At 45.4% G+C, this 10,334-nt stretch overlaps 4 pseudogenes; all 4 read right to left on the reverse strand.

Moving 5' to 3' along the window:
- Positions 1-3,226: 3,226 nt before the first annotated feature.
- Positions 3,227-3,345, reverse strand: LOC143955335 (5S ribosomal RNA; annotated as a pseudogene).
- A 2,009-nt stretch (positions 3,346-5,354) lies between these two features.
- Positions 5,355-5,473, reverse strand: LOC143948873 (5S ribosomal RNA; annotated as a pseudogene).
- Positions 5,474-6,221: 748 nt separating this feature from the next.
- LOC143954552 (5S ribosomal RNA) lies at positions 6,222-6,340 on the reverse strand (annotated as a pseudogene).
- Positions 6,341-6,662: 322 nt separating this feature from the next.
- LOC143951350 (5S ribosomal RNA) lies at positions 6,663-6,781 on the reverse strand (annotated as a pseudogene).
- Positions 6,782-10,334: the final 3,553 nt, after the last annotated feature.

Consider the following 10,334-nt stretch of genomic DNA (forward strand, 5'->3'; position numbering starts at 1 on the left):
GAAGAGCCCTGGGCCAGATGGCTACATGGCCATTTATTATAAAACATTCCTGAATATCCTTTCGGTTCCCCTTAAGAAAGCCTTGAACTCCCTGTCCATACCCAGACAGGTCACCCCCGACTTCCTATCAGCACATATAGCGGTGCTGCCCAAACCCAATAAAGACCCTTCCCTATGCTCGAGCTACAGGCCGATATCGCTACTAAATTTAGATCTAAAAATACTGACAAAAATCCTAGCTTGCAGACTGTGCCCCCTACTATCGGACCTGATTGGTCCGGAGCAGGTAGGCTTCATGCAGGGGAGGGAGGAAAAAGACAACATTATTAAAACGCTTCTGCTGACTCAGGCCGCTCGTGCAGGGCAGCTCGGAGGCCTTCTCCTGTCCACGGATGCGGAGAAGGCCTTCGACCGAGTTGCGTGGGATTACATGCTGGCCTCATGCAGATGGGTAGGAATGGGAGAGCGGATGATGTCGTGGCTCTCGGCGATATACCAAAATCCCTTGGCTAGAGTCAGGGTTAATGGTTCCTTGTCGGATCCGGTGACTATCGCAAATGGGACCAGACAGGGATGCCCCCTGTCCCCACTTTTATTCATACTCTCCCTTGAGCCGTTTATTAGAACGATCAAAGGGGAGGACTCGATCAGAGGGTTCAGGGTTCGAGATAGGGAGTTTAAAGTAGCGGCTTACGCCGATGACCTGATGTTTTACCTAGTGGACCCACACACGCCGATCCCCAATTTACTTAAGGCCTTTACGAACTTTGGTTACATATCAAATTTAAAAATCAACTTCTCCAAATCTGAAGCTTTAAATATAAACTTAAACCCTGAAGACCTAACTAGATTTGAAGGGAACTGCCCGTTCCGCTGGGAGAAGGTAGCGCTTAAATACCTAGGGGTGTGGGTGGCGCCAGACATTGGTAAAGTTTTTGATCTTAACTTTCCCCCGTTGCTAAAAACAATTGAAGAAGACTTGCGTTCATGGGGTGCGCGGTGGTTCTCCTGGTTTGGACGGGCCGCTATTCTGAAGATGTCAATATTACCTAGACTGATTTACCTATTCAGGACGCTACCGGTCCGGATTCCGAGAAGCTTCTTCCATAAATTAAATTCACTGGTGTTGAATTTCTTATGGAACAAAAAGAGGGCGAGGATTAGATTCGCCCTTCTGACGAAACCCAAGGTCAAGGGAGGGCTGGGGCTTCCGGACTTCAAGAAATACCAGTTAGCGGCCCACCTGACCAGGATAGTCGATTGGCAATGCCATAAGAGCGATAAGGACTGGGTGGGATTGGAAGACATGCTGTCTGAGAATAGATTAAGATTCTCTCCATTGATTCCCCTGAACAGACTAAAAGAAGAGATTAGCCTGAACCCCCTGACTGAGACAACACTGGCACTGCTACACGCGACGACAAAATATTTTGCTGTAACAACCCCATATGGCCCCCTGACTCCACTACGAGACAACCCGGACTTTATTCCGGGGACGGGAAACACTTTCTTCTATAACGCGACTTCCGAAGCCCCGAGGCTGGTGAAGGACTGTTTCACCCATGGCAGAATGAAAGACCTGAACACACTTAGGAGAGACTGGGAAGCCCCCAAAATCCCCCTTTGGACGTACTTCGTACTCAGGAGCTTTGTTAATTCCCCGAGACATAAGGAAGCATTTCATAGACCCTTGACGGATTTTGAGTCGGTCTGTGCGTCTGGTGAGTGACAGATTAAGACTACCTCTGTAGCGTATTCCTGGCTGCAGAATCTAACTAAGCACTCTGAGGACAACTGTAAGATTAAGTGGTCTCTGGAACTCCAAAGAAATATTACGGACTCGCAGTGGGGGGACGCTTGTGCATTGGCCCATAAATGTTCAATTAGCGCTTCCACCCAAGAGTTATGCTACAAACTACTGATAAAATGGTACCACACTCCAGACAAACTTCACAGATGGTTCCCACAGGTGTCGGAGATGTGTTGGAGATGCCAAAGCGATGTGGGGACACTTACACATATCTGGTGGAGCTGCCCCAAGTTAACTCCCTACTGGGATGAGGTGAGATCATTAATCACTCAAATGACACGTACCTCCATTACATTGGACGTGGCTTGTTGTCTCCTGCACATCACCGACATACCTCGGAAGAGGTATAAAAATTCGTTGCTCAAACATCTGCTGAATGCTGCTAAAGCACTGGTGCCGCTGCACTGGCGTCCCCCCAGAGTCCCCACGGTGAAAGAATGGTTGATTAAGGTAGCTGATACCTATGCAATGGAAGAAACGGTGGCTCAGGCCCATGAGGTGGTGGACCAATTTCATGACACCTGGACACCTTAGGTAGTGTTCAGATATTCTAAGAGACATGCCGATATCCTCCAGACCATCTGAGGCATGGTATACTTGCATAGACTACTCACCTCTGTTCTCTGGTTTTTTTTTTTCTTTTTTCTTCTCTTTCTTTTTTCCTCTTTTCCTCTTTTATCTTTCCTCTCTGCTCCCTTCAACTCTGAATGATGTTTCTTTCAGTTATTAATCACAGATTTTATCTGGAGGATTAGTTCATTTTGCTGTATGGTACAGGCGGTTTAGGCACCTGCGAGCTTACTCACATTCTTTCCTCACTGGTTAAGAATACTAGACGAAGGGGGTTTGCCTTAGACGATTGAGTAGCTTTTATTGTACAAGCTATAGCCTCTGGCAAATAGGTGTACCAAGAGGACAAGATTTCGCTGATTCTTAAAGTATTTTTTATGTACCACCAAATGCAATTGTAATGTTATAACTCCTGTTATTGTTTCACCTTTATTTTCAATAAATGCTATTGATGTGAAAAAAAAAAAAAAGAAGACTACGGCATCTGGAAATCCCAGGCGGTCTCCCATCCAAGTACTAAACTGGTCCCAACCCTGCTTAACCTCTCAGATCACATGAGATTGGGCTCTTTCAGGGTGATGTGGCCGTAGGAGATTTCTTCAGGCACTCTCAACCCTCTTGACTAACGCCAAGATGGTCACCTTGGGAAACAAACAAAAAAAACAAGTCAACGCCAACAATATAAAAAGAAGCCTACAGCACCTAGTATTCCCAGGTGGTCTCCCATCCAGGTATTAACAAGGCGCGACCCTTTCTAGCCTCTGAGATCAGAGGAGATTGGGTGCTTTCAGGGTGATGTGCCCAGCGAAAAAAAATAAACGAATCAATGTCAACAACATAAAAAGAAGCCTACAATAACTGGTATTCCCAGGTGGTCTCCCATCCAGGTACTAACCAGGCCTGACTCTTCTTAGCCTCCAAGATCAGACGAGATTGGGTGCTTTCAGAGTGATGTGGCCATAGGCAATCTCTTCAGGCACTCTCAACCCTCTTGACAAACACCAAGATGGTCACCTTGGTAAACAAACAAAATGCTTTCGGACCATCGTGCAACAATTTTGGCCTTTATTACAGGCCGACCCTATTGTAAATCAATACATAACTGACTCACCTGCAATTACTTTTAAGAGATCACAATCTCTAAAAGATTGTTTAGTTAAAAGTCATTTTATTGACAATCCATTATCCACTTCTTTGAAACAATTCGGCACATATTCCTGTGGTCAATGCGACACGTGTCCGTATATTAATAACTCTTGTAAAGTGAAACTACCCAATGGTAGTTGTTTTTTTCCTAAGTTTCATGTTACGTGTTCCACCCCCGGCATCGTATTTCTAGCGCAATGCCGATGCGGAGGCTTCTATGTTGGTAAGACTAAACGACTGTTTTCAATCCGCATTAAGGATTATATTAAACCTATACTAAATAAGTCACAGCCATAAGTAGGCATATTGGGACTTACCATTCCTTTGACCCTGATTGGATTCGTTTTACAGCTTTGGCACATATACCCTTGAATTCACGAGGTGGTTCTGTTGACAAGTTTCTTTTACAAACCGAGGCCAAATGGATTTTCACTTTAAAAGATACCCAGTACCCGGGGTTCAATGAAAATATCAGTTTTAGATCATTTTTATAACAGTGTTCTTTTCCACTTTTTCCCCTAACCCCCATTCTGGGTTTTCCCTGACAACAGGACTTAGATGAAGAAATTTCCTTCTTTTTTTCTCCCCCTCCTCCCCTCCCCCCATTCCCCCTTTTTTTTTTTTTTATTATTTCATTATTGGATTTGTTATAACACCATATGAATTGACTTGATCATTGCTGTAATTATAATTGATATTTTTTTCTCCTTTTGTGTCTAATAATAAACTAGTTATCATGGTACCCTGGTTTGTTTGTATCTGTGTTCGCGGATCATGCTGCACAAACATTGGGATCTCTGTTGTTCACTATGACTCTCGTTCACAGGGCGGCGCTCCACAGATCGCTAGCGCCGTGTCCGGGATTAATCGATACCTTTTTTTTTGCATCGCTGGGACAAATCAGTGGGTCCATTAGCCTTTTCCTTTTGGTTGGGGGGCATACGGACACCCAGGGTGCCTCTTGAGTCATTGACTTTGGGGACACCCGTTATGGTGGATCACTGGCTGTTACCCCTATTATGGGGATAGGGCTAGTTTGCATACAGGCTTGTCTACTTCCGTCTCTATAACACCAGAGACCCATTATGGCCATCTCTCTATTGTTAACCCTGTTGGCAACTGCCCAGCTGGAAGCTCCACCTCCAGCTTAGTGGCATGATGGGAAATGTAGTCTGGCAGTCGGCGTAACTGGCTCTGCACATGCGCGGTGTTCTCTCCAGAATGTCCGCATCGAGCCGGTGACGTCAGACGCCGGTGACGCCGGTGACACCGGTGACGCCGGTTGCACATATCTTCATCTAGTGTTGATTCCTGGTTTGCGGTTGCTGGTCGATAGGTGGTAAGCGCCATTTTGTTTAGATCACATATGCCTGGGTTGCTATATATATCTATATTTATCTATGTATCTTTGTAATTACATTGTAGATTTATGTTACTTTGTATATTAATTCTATATTATATTTATCGTTAGTTGCACATTCCCCTGAAGAAGCTTGTTGCGAAACATGTTGGGAACGAGTGCTATCAGTCTTTCAACTTGCATTTCCGGGATCCCTCTAGTCCAGTAAAAATGCGTACATTGTTCTTTGTATTTCTACGTACTATATTTGACACTATAGTGCTTTTTAATGTATATGAATAAATTAATTTTTATTATATTTCGTTCTATTAGTGTTTATAATTGCACCGCTTAAAAATCTCCCTTGTTTCCCCTTCCCATCCCCCTTCCCCGTTTTGTAATTTTCATATTTATTAGGAGATGATGTGCCTATCTCTGCACGGTGTCACTGGATAGGTTGGACCATATTGTTTCTATAACATAAGAAGAAGTCTACAGCACCTAGTATTCCCAGGTGGCCTCCCATCCGGGTATTAACAAGGCCTGACCCTGTTTAGTCTCTGAGATCAGACGAGATCTGGTGCTTTCAGGGTTATGTGGCCATAGGCGAACTCTTCAGGCACTCTCAACCCTCTTGACAAACAACAAGATGGTCACCTTGGTAAACAAACAAAACAAAAACAAGTCAACGCCAACAACATAAAAATAAGCATGCGGCACCTGGTATTCCCAGTCGGTCTTCCATCCAGTTACTAATCAGGCCCGACAATGCTTAGCCTCAGAGATCAGACACGATCGGGCACTTTCAAGGTGATGGGGCTGTAGGCGATCTCTTCAGGCACTCTCAACCCTCTTGACAAACACCAAGATGGTCACCTTGGGAAACAAGCGAAACAAAAACAAGTCAATGCCAACAACATAAAAAGAAGCCTACGGCACCTAGTATTCCCAGGTGGTCTCCAATCCAGGTACTAGCAAGGCCCAACCCTGTTTAGCCTCTGAGATCAGAAGAGATTGTGCGCTTTCAGGGTTATGTGCCCATAGGCAATCTCTTTGGGCACTCTGAACCCTCTTGACAAATCACCTTGAGATACAAGCGAAAAAAAAACAGGTCAATGTCAACAACATAAAAAGAAGAATACGGCACCTGGTATTCCAACGCCATCTCCTATCCAGGTACTATCTAGGCCCAACCCTTCTTAGCCTCAGAGATGAGAAGAGATAGGGCTCTTTCAGGGTGTTGCTGCTGTAAGCGATCTCTTTGGGCACTCTCAACTCTCTTGACAAATGCCAAGATGGTCACCTTGGGAAACAAGTGAAAAAAACAAACGAATCAACGCCAACAACATAAAAAGAAGCCTACAATAACTGGTATTCCCAGGTGGTCTCCCATCCAGGTACTAACCAGGCCTGACTCTTCTTAGCCTCCAAGATCAGATGAGATTGGGTGCTTTCAGAGTGATGTGGCCATAGGCAATCTCTTCAGGCACTCTCAACCCTCTTGACAAACACCAAGATGGTCACCTTGGGAAACAAGCGGAAAAAAAACAGGTCAACGCCAACAACATAAAAAGAAGCCTACGACACCTGGTATTCCGAGGCGGTCTCCCATCCAGGTACTATCTAGGCCCAACCCTTCTTAGCCTCAGAGATGAGAAGAGATAGGGCTCTTTCAGGGTGTTGCTGCTGTAAGCGATCTCTTTGGGCACTCTCAACCCTCTTGACAAATGCCAAGATGGTCACCTTGGGAAACAAGTGAAAAAAAACAAACAAATCAACGCCAACAACATAAAAAGAAGCCTACAATAACTGGTATTCCCAGGTGGTCTCCCATCCAGGTACTAACCAGGCCTGACTCTTCTTAGCCTCCAACATCAAACGAGATCGGGTGCTTTCAGGGTGATGTGCCCGTAGGCAATCTCTTCAGGCACTTTTTCACCCTCTTGACAAACGCCCAGATGGTCACCTTGGGAAACAAAAAAAACAAGTCAACGCCAACAACATAAGAAGAAGTCTACCACACCTAGTATTCCCAGGTGGTCCCCCATCCGGGTATTAACAAGGCCCGACCCTGTTTAGCCTCTGAGATCAGATGAGAACTGGGATCCCAGTTGAAGTCATTGGATGACGTAACGCGTAGGAAACCGGAAGTGACGTTTACATCCGAGCAAGGCGCTCGCCGGTCCATTGTTATAACTGTGTACTGTTCCGTTTTTCTTGTGAGTAGACAAGTTTTATCTTAAATAAAAGTGTTGGTTTGAAATACTACACCATGGTGGACCTTTCTGACTTATCCCTTTGAGCTTGCCTGTCATTTATAACCCACGAGGAAATCGGAGGAGTTTGTGGTATCTCCAGAAGTCCGCTCTGCAGCCATCCCTTTGATCATTCTCTGTAATTTAGTTGCTTTGTTTCTCGCTGCATACCTTGCAGCTGCGAGGTAATTATATAGCATAAGCATCACTGGCACGGAATATCACCAGAAGAGAGTTGGTTTGGCACATTGCACTTTAATTTTTGGATTGTGATTATTGCATTCAAATTGCACGATTGGACTATGTATGGGACACTTTAGTGTGATTCACTGATGTTATCGTAACTCACTAATTTGCTGCTATTGATTCCCGTTGGAATTAGTCTATTTTTTGCGTGTTTTAATTAATTTTATATACACTGCAATTTTACACTGTTTTTTTTTTTTTTTTTTATTTGGTGATATGTGTTTTATTGCATTTAGCAATGTACCCTGAATTTTTGACACCTGAATGATGCACAGAGACACCTTTAAATAGTTAATTTATGTATAAATGCATGTATGCACTTTTCATATAACTTTTAAGCACTTGGCACTGTTTTAGTTTACAAACTCAGTTGCACCGATACTCGTTTTTGCTAGTATTAATGATTTATTTTTATTTTTTCATATTATTTGGTTTTCAAGGTAGCGCAACACAACCCCCCCTGTTTTAAGTATATATAGCATTGAGAGCCAACTCATACAGTGATTGCTGCTCCTGTTGTTATTTTGCCTTCTGACCTTATTTGCCATAGAGCGCGGAAGCCTCTTGATATACAAGGGCACTGGTAAGTCACTTCCTAGGTCTAGGGGGTTATAAAAATGCCTGTAGGTTACCACCCCCCCCCCCTGCAAGACTGGAGCCAGCCTCACAGGATGAGTCAGTGCCCCTGTCAGGTTTTGCAGCCTCTCCTAATATTTCAGCCCCGATATACGTCACTGAGGCCTCCCTTAACATATTGTTTCAGCTTCCCTGAAAGACAGCAGGAAAAGGGGTAGACCCCCTCCCTCTGCTGAGATTCCTCTTTCAGATGACACTTCTGACAATGAGGAGAGATCCCTAGCTTGGGACAGGGATCTTGAGCAGTTGGATGAACCAGAGAAAGAGGAGAGAGTCCCCTCCTCCAAGGCGCTCAGAAAACAGGTGCAGTATTATACTGAATTGGTGCGTACCACATTCAGAATGTCTGCTGCTGAGATCGCTACGTCCTCTGTTTCTTCCCTGGGAGTCAGGAAAATCCCACAGACTGCCTTTTCCTTTCCAATTCATCCCTTAATGGATAAATTGTTGCATGAGGATTGGGAACATCCCGATAAACTGTTTGCTCCTCCTAAAAGGTTTTCTATGCTTTATTCTCTGGAGGAAAGTTTCACCAAGAAATGGGAGGTCCCATCTGTCGATACGGCTGTTTCTTGCGTGAATAGAAACCTGACCTGTCCTTTGGATAATGCTCAGGTATTTAAAGATCCAACTGATAAAAAGCTGGAAACATTATTAAAAGCCTCCTTTTCCATGACTGGCGCTGTAGTGCAACCTACAGTCGCAGCTGTGGGGTTGTGTCAGTTCCTCAAGGAACAGGTTAAGCAGATGCTTGGCCTCCTTCCCAGTGAGGAAGTGGAGAATTATGCAGAAATACCTCAAATTCTGTGTTTCATGATTGATGCGATTTTGGATTCTGTCCAACAAGCATCTCGTTTGTCTCTCCTGTTGGTACACATGTGAAGGGCCCTATGGCTAAAGAATTGGACAGCTGAGCTATCATGCAAGAAGCATTTGATTGGGTTCCCGTTTAAAGGGGAAAGTTTGTTTGGAGAAGAATTAGACAAATTCGTCCAAAAAATTTCATGGGGTAAATCTACTCTCCTTGCAGTCAAAACGTCCATCATTTAGGCGTTCTCTCTCTCCCGGAGCATCAAGCTCTAAGCAGTGGCGACGGTCTTCTCAACCCCCCTCTACAGGAAAGGCTCAAGGCCGGGCCCAGGCGCAGAAGAAATCCGGGGGGCAAAAGCCTGCCAAGCAGAGCCCAAAAGCTTCCTTGAGAAGGGGCGCCCCCGCTCGGCCGAGTGGGAGGAAGGCTCCTGCAGTTTGCGGAAGCCTGGCGGGAAGAGATCCGGGACAAGTGGGTGGTCTCTTCGGTATCTCTGGGCTACAAGCTGGAGTTTCAGGAGATTCCACCTTCTCGCTTTCTAAGGTCAAGGATCCCCAGGGACCCAGTAAAGCAAAGACCGCTATTTCTGGCCTTAGATCACTTACTATCCCAGGGGGTGATAGTAGAAGTGGACCCAAAAGAACAGGGTTCAGGGTTTTACTCGCATCTCTTCACTGTTCCAAAGCCAAATGGAAGTGTCAGACCTATCCAGGATCTGAAGGATCTGAACAGTTTTTTACGCATCCAGTCCTTCCGAATGCAGTCAATTCGCACTGTGGTCTCCTCCCTGCAAGGGGGAGAGTTTATGGCATCAATAGACATCAAGGATGCATATCTCCATGTGCCAATTTTTGTGTGTCATGTGGCTTATCTAGATGATTTGCTTCTCATAGAGAAAACAGTAGCGCTCCTGAACCACGGTGTTACCAGAACGCTAGAACACCTGGAACGTCTAGGTTGGATTATAAAAAGTCATCCCTACAGCCTGCTACCAGGTTGGAATACCTGGGTATGGTTATCGACACCGCTCAGGGCAAGGTGTTTCTACCAAGGCCAAAAGCCTTGGCCATTGGGGATCTGGTGCGCCTAATTCTGGGCAGATGATCTTCCCCCATTCGGTTGTGCATGAGACTGTTAGGGAAAATGGTCGCCTCCTTCGAGGCCGTTCCATTCGCCCAGTTCCACTGAAGGCCTCTGCAAAGATGCATCCTTGCGGCTTGGAACAGGAAGCCCCAGTCGTTGGATCTTCCTATGCGTCTATCCCCAGGGACACGCAAGAGTGTCGTCTGGTGGTTACAAACGAGAATTCGCTGAAAAGCAAAACTTTTCTTCCTCTTCCATGGAAGATTATTACGACAGATGCCAGCCTGACAGGCTGGGGAGCAGTGTTGGAGGAGACGTGCTCGCAGGGGAAATGGTCTGCGATCGAGAATCTATTGCCCATAAATGTCTTGGAGATCCGGCCAGTTTATATGGCTCTCATAAACTGGTCTTTCAGACTACGGGGTCTCCCTGTTCGGGTTC

This window comes from Lithobates pipiens, unplaced genomic scaffold, assembly GCF_037356315.1.
Source record: "Lithobates pipiens isolate NorthernLeopardFrog02 unplaced genomic scaffold, aLitPip1_a1.2 Scaffold_10, whole genome shotgun sequence".
In the NCBI taxonomy this organism is placed as follows: Eukaryota; Metazoa; Chordata; class Amphibia; order Anura; family Ranidae; genus Lithobates; species Lithobates pipiens.